Source organism: Dioscorea cayenensis, chromosome 1 (genome assembly GCF_009730915.1).
Source record: "Dioscorea cayenensis subsp. rotundata cultivar TDr96_F1 chromosome 1, TDr96_F1_v2_PseudoChromosome.rev07_lg8_w22 25.fasta, whole genome shotgun sequence".
In the NCBI taxonomy this organism is placed as follows: domain Eukaryota; kingdom Viridiplantae; phylum Streptophyta; class Magnoliopsida; order Dioscoreales; family Dioscoreaceae; genus Dioscorea; species Dioscorea cayenensis.
In genome coordinates, this window is record NC_052471.1 from 25,272,664 (window position 1) to 25,285,982 (window position 13,319).

Genomic DNA, 13,319 nt, shown 5'->3' on the forward strand with positions numbered 1-13,319 from the left:
ACTATTGCATTAATTAGGAAGCATAATAGAGGGTTCTTGCACTTGAAACGATTGTCCTAGGCGAAGCAATATCTGGGTACCCCATCTTTATCGATTGCCTTACCTTCTCCTTTACTTGTGCTCTCTTACTTGTTGTTTTTACTTTTGAGAATTGAATCATTGTCACATATATCACTATTCACTTTTCACATAGTTAAGAAGCGAATTAAGTATTTTTATTCCCTACTCCCTGTGGATACGATACCCACTCATCCGGGATTATTACTTCGACAAACCCGTGCACTTGCGGGATATAAGCAAGGGGACCTTGTCAATTACTTGTTTTCACATTCGATTTCTTTGTTGATTGTAACTAGCTCCATGGAGAGCTAAACGCCCTGGTCGGTGCTTGGATTTGTGAACCCTAGGACGTATTTATTTCATTAAACCTTCTATTATGCTATCATTAGTTGATGTTTTATTTGAGTTCCAATCTTGAATGCTTGATTTATTGAATCCTCCCTTAGAGTAACACTAGGGTTGAGAGTTCATATTGGCAACCCTTGTGAGAGAGTGACACACCACGAGGGTTAGACAATGCTAGATTGGAGAGGATCAAGAGAGTGAGTCGAGAGGTAGCGGAGCATTCCCTTTCCTTTCTGATGTGATTTATCCTACCTCTATTTCCTTGAGTTCTTTGTGGTTATAGTATAGTGAATTGGCTAAGGGATGACCTTCCACTGGGGCTTAGTTGAAGAGGCAACGGAGTGAAGCGTTGAACTAATTTTAGCACCTAGGGCTTAATTGTGACTAGGGATCTCTCACCTGGACCAAAGGGTTATTTCTATATCTAGGAAGAGGGTTTATCACTTGGAATCCCTAGAACTCCATTGGATTCTATCCGAGTGCGAGGTATTGGGATTGTTCAATTTCTCCTTCGAGACATGGTATAGAATTAGTCATGGTTGACCTCAGATTTGGGGCCGTGTATTGAAGGATTTCAACGACTCATTAATGCATTAGTTAGGAGGCATAATAGTCGATTTTGCACTTGAAATGATTGTCTTAGTTGGAACAATATCCGAGTACCCCATTTATATCGATTGACTTATCTCTCACTTACTTGTGTTTTTCTTTCTTACTTCTTTTATTCTTGTTTACATTACATCTTGTCAACACAATCATTATTCATCTTCACTTGGTTAAGAAACAATTTAAGTATTTTTATTTCCTACTCCATGTGGATACGATACCCACTCACCTGGGATTTTATTACTTGACAAACCCGTGCACTTGTGGGACATACGCAAGGGGTGTTGTCAAGTTCGCTGAGTGGATAATCGTTCACACATTAAACATTGGGTTGAATCCAAGCACTAGACATCTCCTTGATGCTTCCACAGGAGGAACAATAAGAAACAAGACCCTAGAAGCAACCTGACAACTGATTGAAGAAATAACCATGAATAGCTATCAATGGAATGCAAGAGAGAATAAGAAAGTGGCTGGTATTCATAAGATTATCGTGGTTGCATCCTTGGCAGCCCAAATAGAGGCATTGAGCAAGAGATTAGACACTTTAACTTTACCAAGAGTGACCACGATCACAAGTTGCTATGGTTGTGAGGGCTCAAACATTTCAGTAGCTTGTAGATTGTCCTACTTTAATCCCAATTGAACAAGTTGACTTTGTGAGTAATCCGAGAAGAGGACAAGGAAATCCCTATATCAATACCTATAATCAAGGATAGAGGAACCACCCAAATCTCTCATGAGGTAACCATGGACAACAAACCTTGCTATCCCACCAGGATTTCAACAAGAACCTTCGATTCTGGACAGAGTTTAAGAGTTGGGGAAGGTTTTGGCAAAGTTCATTCAGTCAACAGATACTAGATTTCATAATATAGAGGCAACACTCAGCAATCACACCACTTCGCTACATAATTTAGAGAACCAAGTGGGCCAAATAGCGAAGTCCATAGTAGAAAGGCCTCAAGAAAGCTTGCCAAGCAATACCGAGAGCAATCCGTGGGAGCATGTGAAGGTGATCACTTTGAGAAGTGGTCGAGAAGTTGAAGAAAAGCTCCCTATTGGGAAAGATTCTGAAATTCTCTAAGAGAAGGCAAGGGATAAGGTGCAAGACAAGGGGAAGGAGACAACTCTGTTACCTCCTTCATATGCTCCAAGAATTCCTTATCCAATGTATTTGAAGAAGGACCAAACTGATGAGCAAAATAGGAAATTTTTGGATCTATTCAAATAGTTGTACATTAACATCCTGTTTGTAGAGGCATTGCCACAAATGCCTCTGAACAAAAAGTTCTTAAAGAACCACTTGAGCAACAAGAGGAAAATGGAAAAGAGTGTGGCTATAGTGCTGGAAGGTTACTTTAGAAAATTCTTCTGACCAAAATGAAAGATCCAGGAAGTTTTATCATTCCATGTGTAGTCGGAGGTTTAGGGGAAGAAAAGGCTTTAGCTGATTTAGGAGCCAGCATTAATGTAATGCCATAGATATTATTTCAAAAATTGGGGCTATAAAAGTAAAGGCCAACTTGAATGAAGTTATAACTCATCGATCGTTCAGTCCGTCATCTAAGAGTTATAGTTGAAGATGTTTTAGTAAAGGTTGACAAGTTTATTTTTCTTGCATATTTTATGGTACTTGATGTTTGATAAATACTTGTGTGATAAGAATGCGAACTGTTCTTTCCTTATGATAAGTATTACTTTTATTAGGTTTTAGCACTAATACTTATGCATTTGTGTTACTTTTATGCATGTAGGGTTATGAAGCTAAGTATTGAGAAAAGAAGCCAAAAGTAGATCATGTACACACTACTTGGTGGAATCTTGGAAGGAACAAATGCGACGACACAAGTGGGGTCTTATGATGCGTGAATGTGTACCAACCTCCATGTACTCAAGCCATTACAATGAGTTGGAGGGGCACGAAGGTAGTCACATTCGCGTATCCTGACTTGTGCATTGATAACAAGAGCTTCACCAATGAAGCCTTTAATTGAAGAAGAGTTGTGATCCACGGCATAAACTTGTGCCCATTTATGTTGCCTTAATAAAAAGTGTGGAATTGGGAGTGTCTTTGGCGATTACTGTAGTAAAAACACAGCATTACTATAGCAGTTACTGTTCACAGCCGTTAGAAAAAAGGATTTCCAGATAATCCACACGAGCGTGTGGAAATTCCCCATGCCCGTGTGGGAGTTCCACATGCCCGTGTGGCCAATCCATAAGGGCGTGTGGATGCCTGATTTCGACAGTATTTAAGTTGCGATTCAGTCCGATTTTGGAGATCTTTTTCCCCTCTTCTCTTCCACTTTTCTCCATCATTTGGGAGGCCATCGGCTAGGGTTTGGAGAGGCTTTTGGCAAGTCTTTATAGTGGTTTGAGGGATTCAACACCATGATTCACTTGGAAGAAGGCTATTGGGGGAGCTTTCGTCTGCATAGATCAGGTGAGGTGTGTCCTAGGCCGGACAAAGGGACCTTTGAAGAAGGCTTGGCTACTCCACAAGATCATCGACATGACTACCAAGGGATTTTTCTTATGGAACACTTCGTTTTACTTTTGATTTCATTGTTGATTGTTGACAAGGTCCCCTTGCGTATATCCTGCAAGTGCACGTGTTTGTCAAAGTAATAATCCCGGGTGAGCGGGTATCGAATCCACAGGGAGTAGGGAATAAAAATACTTAATTCGATTCTTAGCTATGTGAAAGATCAATGATAAGGAGTGTGATAATGATTCAATTCTCAACAATAAAAGCAACAAGAAAGAGAGCAAAAGTAAAGAAGGGGGGTAAGGCAATCGATAGAGATGGGGTACCCAGATAATGCTCCGCCTAAGATAATTGTTTCAAGTGCAAGAACACTCTATTATTCCTCCTAATCAATGCAATGGTGAGTCATGGAAATCCTTAATTACATAGTCCCAAATCTAAGGTCAACTATGCCTAACTCTATACATGTCCCGGAAGAGAAATCGAACAATCTCAACACCTCTTACTCGCATATAGTTGCAATGAGCTCTAGGGATTCCAAGTGATAAATCTCTTCCTAATTATAGACCTAACCCTTTAATCCAGGTGAAAGGTCCCTAACCACAATTGAGCGCTAGATACTAAGATCCCCTCAACGCTTCACTCCGTTGCACGCGCAACTAAGCCCCAGCGGAAGTTCATCCCTTAGACCATTCACTCTATTATAGCCGCAAAGAACTCGAGGAACGGAGGTAGAATATATCACACCGGAGGGGAAAAGGGACGCTCCTGTACCTCTCGACTCACCCTCTCAACCCTCTCTAACCTAGCTTTGTCTAACGCTTGTGGTGTGTCACTCACTCACAAGGTTACCAACAAGAACTCTCAACCCTAGTGTTACTCTAGTGGAAATGTTCATACAATGAATCATTCAAGGTTGGAACTCACAACAAACATCAATTTATTGAAAGCATAATAAAGAGGTTAAAAGAAACAAATACATCCTAGGGTTCACAATACCCGAGTACCCACTAGGGGTTTAGCTCTCCATGGAGCTAATTACAATCAAAGAAATAGAATATAAAAGCAATGAATCTATAAAGAAACCCCCTCGATGGTCATGTCGATGGTCTTGTGGAGAGTCCTCTACTCATCATAAGGGATCCTTTGTCCGGCGTAGGATACACCTCGCCGGATCAGTGCCGATGAAAGCTCTCCCAATAACCTTCTTCCAAATGACGCTTGATGTCGGAGCCGTAGAACCTCGCTAAAAACCTAGCCAATACCCCTCGAAACCCTAGCTGAAGCCCTCTCGCAAGTTGTGGAAAAGATGGACAAAGGAATCCAAAAATCGGGGCTGATTCAGCTTTAAATAGGGTTGGAATCAGGCGACTACACGGGCGTGGATGCTCCACGCGCCCGTGCGGAATTTCCACACGGGCGTGGATAATTTCCACACGCCCTTGTGGATTCTCTGTTTCTCTGGTTTCTCGGCCAGCTGTGAACAGTGCTTCTACAGTACATACTACAATTATGCTACAGTACTCTGCTACAGTCTTCGGCCTGAATAGCTTCCCAATTCCATACTTTCATCGGGGTAATGCAAACGGGCACACGTTCCCGTTATGGATCACTTGCTTCTTCAATGGTGTACACGTTGGTGAAACTCTTGTTCTTTGTGCATAAGTCGGAATGCTCGAGTGTGACTGCCTTTGTGCCCCTCCAAATGGATGTGCCAACTCGAATACGAGGAGGTTGGTACACACTCTAGCATCTCACATTGACCTATGTCTTCGCGTTTGAACCTTAGCAAGATTTCCTCCAAAATCGGTGCATTGTGATCCACATTGGCCTATTTCCTTCATACTCGGTCTCACAACCCTACTTGCATAAAAGTAACATAAAAACAAACATATTAGTGTAAAAACCCGAGAAAATTAATGCTCAACATAAGGAAAGAATGCTTCGAATTCATATCACACAAGCACTTATCAAACTTCCCCACACTTAAGCTTTTGCTTGTCCTCAAGCAAAAATTAAATATTCTGTGTATCAATGAAGAAAATATTGAAAGTGTTTGGCCTTAGGTTCACCAAAGTATACAAAGAGAGCATTCTACAAGTAAGGTAAATTTCAACATTAAAAACAAAAAACCAAAGCTCTAGCTAAAAACTTGAATAAAAAAGGACAACAAACCCGAAATCGTGTACGTGTGTGAACTCACTCAAAACAACCCAAGGTATACTCCTCAAAATTCAAGTACAAGGGACTTATTTATCTACAAAAGTGAGAACAATTTCAAAGATGGTAGTAGCTTCACACATCCTCTAAGGTAGCCCTTTCCAAAGTGGCCGCTAAGGTGGCTTTCACACTTTCGAGGTGGTAGCTCTTTCTACCGGAGTGGTAGCTTTCACTCGTCCTATGAGATAGCTCTTTCTCTCATTAGGGCATAGTTAGTATCTGACTTATGAGAGTAGCTTCATACTACATAGGTGGTAGCTCTTTCCACCCTACAAGCACAAATAAACAATAAAACTATTTTGTTCCTTCTTTTCATTTTCATCAATTTTTTTTTTGTGAGAATTTAGCACAAGAAAATAAACCTAACTAGTCCCTTTAACATCAAACATGAGTTTCCAATAGAGTTCAAAGAGTGAGTAGTGCACTAAGTATAAATCGGGCAAAAATTCCTAGAAATTCAAGCAAGAACTAGAGCATGAAAACATTCAATGTTAGAAATTCTCCTAAACTCAAGAATACAATCATTGCAACTAAGGTGAACCATCATTGGCTATGTGAGCATATATCAATCAAGAACAATAGAAAAGATGTGTGCACTATGAAACTCCCCCCCACACTTAAGTTGTACAATGTCCCCAATGTAGACATTCAAGCTCACTCAAAATATAAATCATTCAAAGGCAAATGTGGGAGAAGTAATCAAAACAATACTCCCTTGACTCGTAGTGTGACTTTTGATGAAGCTAGTTCGTTGGGAGTAGGGTTCCAACGGGTTGTGAAGCTCACACGGCCAAGTACCTCAGTACCTTGGCCGTGCCCATGACTAAATCTTAATTACCAAGAAGACAAGACCATCTGCACGCATACAAGAGGGGGTTCAGTGAAGCTTAGTAAAGACAAAATAAATCGAGTGTATATAAAAGATAAAGCAATGAATACAACTCGATGATGCAAATGAAAATAAACTCAGAAGGAGAATCCTTTCTGAGTGAAAAAGTCTAAAAACAGAAAAAATAAAATAAAATACAAGAAAGTAAAGGAAGGGAATATCAGGTGTCAGTGTCGCTCTCATGCGCCGGTGCTGTTGCAGCTGCTGGTGAAGCACATAGTTGGTCTACCGGTGCCGGGGTAGAGGATGGAGGTGCTAGAGGAACTGAGGGGGCCGGAGGAGTCCTCGGCCGCAATACAAATGATGAGGCGACGTCTCGCTCTAAAATCTGCTGTAACAAGTAGAAATGCGCCATGAACTCTGTGTACTGAGTAGCCTGCGTAGCCCTAATCTCGGTAATTTCTGCTCGAGCCTCAGCCACCTCTGCCCGTATCACTCCTAAAGCGCTCTTGAGCATCTCAAAACGATCACGGGCTCGAGATGGTGGAAATGTAGGCACGGGGGGTGGTTCCTCTGCCACTAGAGGTGTCTCGCCCTCCATCGGTGCTGGTTGGGGCTCGGGAGCGGGCTAAGATGCCCCAACTTCATCCTCGAATGGTATGTTCAGCACATAAAGACCATTTGAATATTTACGGACTAACCCCATGAGCCTCATTGTCTCTAACCCAAGGGGTGCTGGTATTATCGCCTTCTCGGTTCCGCTGATTTTGTCTCGCAGACCCATCCCCACAATGAGTCTGGTAATATATGGACCTGAGAAGATGACACCCAATCTAGAATATTGTCCTTGATGCTTCAGATACTTCGCTAAAATATGCCCCAGATGGACTGGTTCGTTCCGAACCATGGAGTATAAGTACAGAAGCTCTTGCTTGTTGATGACTCCCGTGCTATCACCGTGACCATTCACTGACCTGCTCATGATGGGGTGAAGATATCTGTAACTAGGTCGAGATAAACATGAGGCCTTAGACACTCCTGGTTCATATCGCCCCTTTCCACATAGTAATGTATACGCCTCAATGGGAGATAGACCCGACATGTCAATTGGAAGATTCTCATACTCCTCAGTTTCAGTATACTCTTCATCATATAGACCAAGTCTAGTGGAAAACTGTGTGACACTCATACTATGATGTTGCCCAAGGGCTCTGAATTGAATAGCGCCGACACTATCAAAATGAGCATAAGAGCGGTCGAACTCAAATGAGGCAAGTACCTCCAAAGTGAGTGCGCGGATAGCAGTATCATGAATATTCAATAACTTGTGCCAATTACCAACCAATAATAATTTCTCGACCTCGTCAGCCATGTCATCCGCTACCTGCACCTTTCTAAGTAACCCAACATCCGGGATTCGCATTTGACCAAACTTAAGCTTCTCTAACCGCTCAAACCGAGCTTTATGCGCAGGGAGTGTGAATTCCATGATTTCCGGCACAGGGGCAAGCTTTCGAGGACGTTTGGCAACTACTTTCTTCGATTTGGTGGCCATACCTGCATGTATTAAAAAGAAAATCAATCAGTTCCATTCAGACTGCAGGAAGATAACAACACACGGCCGTGCGGAAATTCCACACGCCCGTGCACATCTACGGGGCGTGGAAAACGCACGGCCCTTGTAGCCAATCTCCATGCCACACTCTCTATCTCGATTTCAAATCGTCTTAAAGACAAATCATAACCATTTTAACAAGAAGACGGTGTGTATTATCCATTTCAATCATGGGTAATCAGTTATATTCAAATGAAATCGAAGAAAAGAGGAAATTAAGGCCTACCAATGAGCTGAACCTAAATACCCCTACAATCCACACAATGCACAATCAATCGACTCGAGGACCACATTTGGAGGGGACGAGAATGTCGGAAAAATGCTCTTTGGGCGGCTTAGGGTTATTTGAGGAGAAAGGTGTGAGTGTTGTAATGGGAGAACGGACGGTCTTTTAACTTCTGGAGATCCACATGGTCGTGCGGGAATCATCCACTCCCGTGCGCCCTCAAACGAAGGATTCACAGTGGTAGACGCACGCCCCTGTGGCCTCGCTGGATATTCGAAAAAAAATATTATGCACGCCCATGCGGAAATTCCGCATGGCCGTGGACATTCACACGCCTAACTTACAGGGGCGGTCACACGCCCCTGTGTCTTCTCGGGATGGAGAAGACTCCTCTGCAGATTTTCGCATGGGCATGCGGAAATTACCCACGCCCGTGCATGGTTCACAAGGTTACCCACAGGGACGAGTCCACGCCCCTGTGTGCTTTCGGGAAAATCCGCCCAACTCTGCCGGAATCCACACGCCCACGCGGAAATTACCCACGGGCGTGCGACAATCGCATGGTCGTTCACAGGGGCAGCCACACGCCACTGTGCCTTCTCTGGATGGGCTCGCAGTATACGCCCATGGGCATGTGGAAATTCCAAACGCCTGTGTGTTTTCTCTGAATAACTTAGAAAAAATCTGCAGGCTCTGCAGAAATTCTCTGAACATGTTTACACACTCAGAGCCTGCCCTATTATGCAAATTTTACCAGTGAAAAACATGAAATAGAACCCAAACGACCAAACTTCGCCAATTCCTCATAAAACACATGATGTATTTTAAAAACCCACAACAAAATCGTAGTACAAGCATCTAAAAATTAAGACACCAACACTTAACTATTTATTCATGCAAACAAACTAAACTAAAAGATAAGAAAACAATAAACACTTGGGTTGCCTCCCAAGAAGCGCTTGTTTAATGTCACTAAGCTTGACGTACCTTGCTTACCTCACGGGGGTTCATGAATAAAGGTTTCCCTCTTACCCATAACTTGAAAGCATGATGAGCAAAGTCTCTTGAGGGTAGAGGGTGTACTATCGGGCTTCGGACCACCTAGCAATGGTTCATCCAACTTTCTTGGTTCATGTACGTCTCCATCAGTCTTGGAGCATTTTTGGTGGCGTCTCCTAGCCCTCTTCATTTTTCGGAGCACATTCTTCAATATCCCCGGGGTAGATGTTACTTCTTCAGTCGAACCAAGCATCATGAATTCTTCATTGCTCTCCTCTTGGTCGAACAAACCTTCATATGGATCCGGGTTAAACATTTCCTGCATGTATTCATCAACAAGCTCATCGATGAGTGTCTAGGAAATATAAAGTGTCATCAAAATCGAGAGAATGCCGCATGGCTTCAGCAAGGCGGTAAGTGAGTTTGTCATCTCCAACTCTCAATGTGAGCTTTCACCGTCCATGTCAATCAATGCTTTGGAAGTCCACAAGAACGGTCTCCCAAGTATCAAGGGTACATCCGCATCCTCATCGACATCTAGCACTACGAAGTCAACCAAAAAAATATACTTGTCCACCTTGACAAGCACGTCTTCAATGATACCTCTCGGATGTCGTACCGTTCAGTCCGCCAATTGTAAAGTCATTCGAGTAGGCCTAGGCTCTCCCAAGCCTAGCTTTTGGAAAAAGGTGTATGGCATGACATTGATACTTGCCCCTGAATCCGCCAATGCCATTTCCTCACCTAAGTTGCCGATGTTACACGGAATGATGAAGCTTCCTGGGTCTTTCTTCTTGTTCGGCATGTTATTTTACAGCACCACCGAGCATGAAGCATCTAGCCCCACTGAAGCACTCTCCTCCAACTTCCTCTTGTTAGTCAACAAAGTCTTTCAGGAACTTCGCATACTTAGGCATTTGAGCTAATGCCTCTACAAAATGAATGTTGATGTGGAGTTGGTTGAATAAACTCAGGAACTTCTTATACTGTTCATCCCCTTAGTCATTTTTTAATCTAGAGGGATAAGGGATTCTTGGCTTTAAAGGTGGGGATGCCATCTCTTTCTCTTTCTTTGCTCCCTCCTCAACCTCTACAACCTCGGGTGCATGTTCTTTCGGCTTCTTACTCGGAAGCCTCCCTTCAACCTCATGACAACTTCTCAAAATGATCGCCTTCACATGTTCTCTAGCGTGGGTTTCCGTATTGCTTGGTAAACTTCCATGTGGCCTTTCGGAAAGATACTTCGCAATTTACCCCACCTGATTTTCAAGGTTGTGCAAAGAAGCGGTGTGGTTGCAAAGTATAGCCTCGATTGATTCAAACTGTGTATTTGCAGATTGAACAAATCTAGCCAAGTGCTTCTCTAAATCCGTCATTCGGGTTTCCAAGCCTAAAATTCTGTTTTCCACTTGAGGTGCTTGTTGTTGTTGTTGGAAACCCGGTGGCCCCATTGCCTTTTGTGGTCCTTGATTACTCCATGAAAAGTTGGGATAATTCTTCCAACCTGAATTGTAAGTATTGCTATATGGGTTCCCCTGAGGTCTCATGCCATTACCTACAAAGTCAACGTTTTCCACTAAAGAAACATCACCAAAAAAGATCGGGCAATCGGAGGGAGCATGTCCTCTACCACAACCAGTGCAATTGGTCACAGCCGCAACTCTATTCGAAGCTATGAGATCTAGCTTCTTACTCAGACTCTCTACTTGCGCCGCCAATGAGGTCACCGCATCGATTTCATGGATACCAGCCACCTTTTTCTTCTTCCTAGCATTCCATTGGGAACTATTTGACCCCATTTCCTCAATTAATTGACGAGCCTCATCAGGGGTTTTGCTACCTAAGGTACCTCCTGCTGCTGGCATCCAAGAGTTGCCTTGTACTCGGGTTCAAACCATTGTAGAAGGTTTTAACAATCGTCCACTCCGGGAATCCGTGTTGCGGACACTTTCTCAGGAGCTCCTTGAACCTTTCCCATGTCTCGAATAGAGACTCCAATTCCAACTGAACAAAGAATGAGATCTCATTCCTAAGCTTTGCTGATTTTCTGGGAGGGAAATAACGGGCTAGAAAATCTTCTACCATCTCCTCCCATGTAGTGATTGATGCTCTAGGTAATGAGTGTATCCACTGCTTCGCTTTCCCCTTCAAGGAAAATGGGAAGGCTCTCAATTTGATGGCATCATCCGTAACCCCATTTATCTTCAGCATGTCGCACACCTCGAGAAAGCTCTCTATATGACTATTTGGATCCTCAACGGCCAAACCATTGAATTGTACGGACTGCTGCAGCATATGGATGAATGCCGGCTTTAGCTTGAAGTTCTGAGCTGTAATCGGAGGGCGCACAATACTCGATTGCGTCCCCAACACTGAAGGTCTGGCATAGTCGGATAGTGTTTGCTGTTGCTCATTCTGTCCTGCCATGTTTTCAGATTCCTCTCCTTCCAAATCAGCTGAATTATGCTATTCTTCCACAGGTTCTTTCCCTTTTCTTCTAAGTGTACGTTCAAGCTCAAGGTCTCCTACAATCAATATTGATGGATTCCCTCGGGTCATAACCTGGAGCTGCAACAAAAAGAAAGAAAAAGAAAATCAGAACGATGATAGAATGAGAAGATATGAAACAGAATGTATAGTGAAATAGCTAAGAAAACAAAGTGCAAAGTATCTCTAAACGCCTACTCCCCGGCAACGATGCCAAAAACTTGACAAGGTCCCCTTGCATATATCCCGCAAGTGCACGGGTGTGTCGAAGTAATAATCCCGGGTGAGCAGGTATCGAATCCACAGGGAGTAGGGAATAAAAATACTTAATTCGATTGTTAGCTATGTGAAAGATCAATGATAAGGAGTGTGATAATGATTCAATTCTCAACAATAAAAGCAACAAGAAAGAGAGCAAAAGTAAAGAAGGGGGGTAAGGCAATCGATAGAGATGGGGTACCCGGATAATGCTCCGCCTAGGATAATTGTTTCAAGTGCAAGGACCCTCTATTATGCCTCGTAATCAATGCAATTGTGAGTCGTGGAAATCCTTAATTACATAGTCCCAAATCTAAGGTCAACTATGCCTAACTCTATACATGTCCCGGAGTAGAAATCGAATAATCTCAACAGCTCGCACTCGCATAGAGTTGCAATGAGCTCTAGCGATTCCAAGTGATAAATCTCTTCCTAATTATAGACCTAACCCTTTGGTCAATGTGAAAGGTCCCTAACCACAATTGAGCCGTAGATACTAAGATCACCTCAACGCTTCACTCCGTTGCACGCGCAACTAAGCCCCAGCGGAAGTTTATCCCTTAAACCATTCACTCTATTATGGCCGCAAAGAACTCGAGGAATGGAGGTAGAATCTATCACACCGGAGAGGAAAGGGGACGCTCCTGTACCTCTCGACTCACCCTCTCAACCCTCTCTAACCTAGCTTTGTCTAACGCTTGTGGTGTGTCACTCACTCACAAGGTTACCAACAAGAACTCTCAACCCTAGTGTCACTCTAAGGAAAATGTTCATACAATGAAGCATTCAAGGTTGGAACTCACAACAAACATCAATTTATTGAAAGCATAATAAAGAGGTTCAAAGAAACAAATACATCCTACGGTTCACAATACTCGATTACCCACTAGGGGTTTAGCTCTCCATGGAGCTAATTACAATCAAAGAAATAGAATGTAAAAGCAATGAATCTATAAAGAAATCCCCTCGATGGTCGTGTCGATGGTCTTGTGGAGAGTTCTCTACTCGTCGCAAGGGATCCTTTGTTCGGCCTAGGATACACCTCGCCGGATCGGTGCCGACGAAAGCTGTCCCAATATCCTTCTTCCAAACGACGCATGATGTCGGAGCCGTTGAACCTCTCCAAAAACCTAGCCAATACCCCTCGAAACCCAAGCTGAAGCCCTCTCACAAGTTGGGGAAA

At 43.1% G+C, this 13,319-nt stretch overlaps 1 non-coding gene across 1 annotated transcript; it reads left to right on the top strand.

Annotated features, from left to right (window-relative positions):
* Positions 1-11,321: 11,321 nt before the first annotated feature.
* Positions 11,322-11,428, top strand: LOC120266519. Its single transcript, XR_005538193.1, has one exon. It is a non-coding gene; the product is annotated as a small nucleolar RNA R71 (small nucleolar RNA).
* Positions 11,429-13,319: the final 1,891 nt, after the last annotated feature.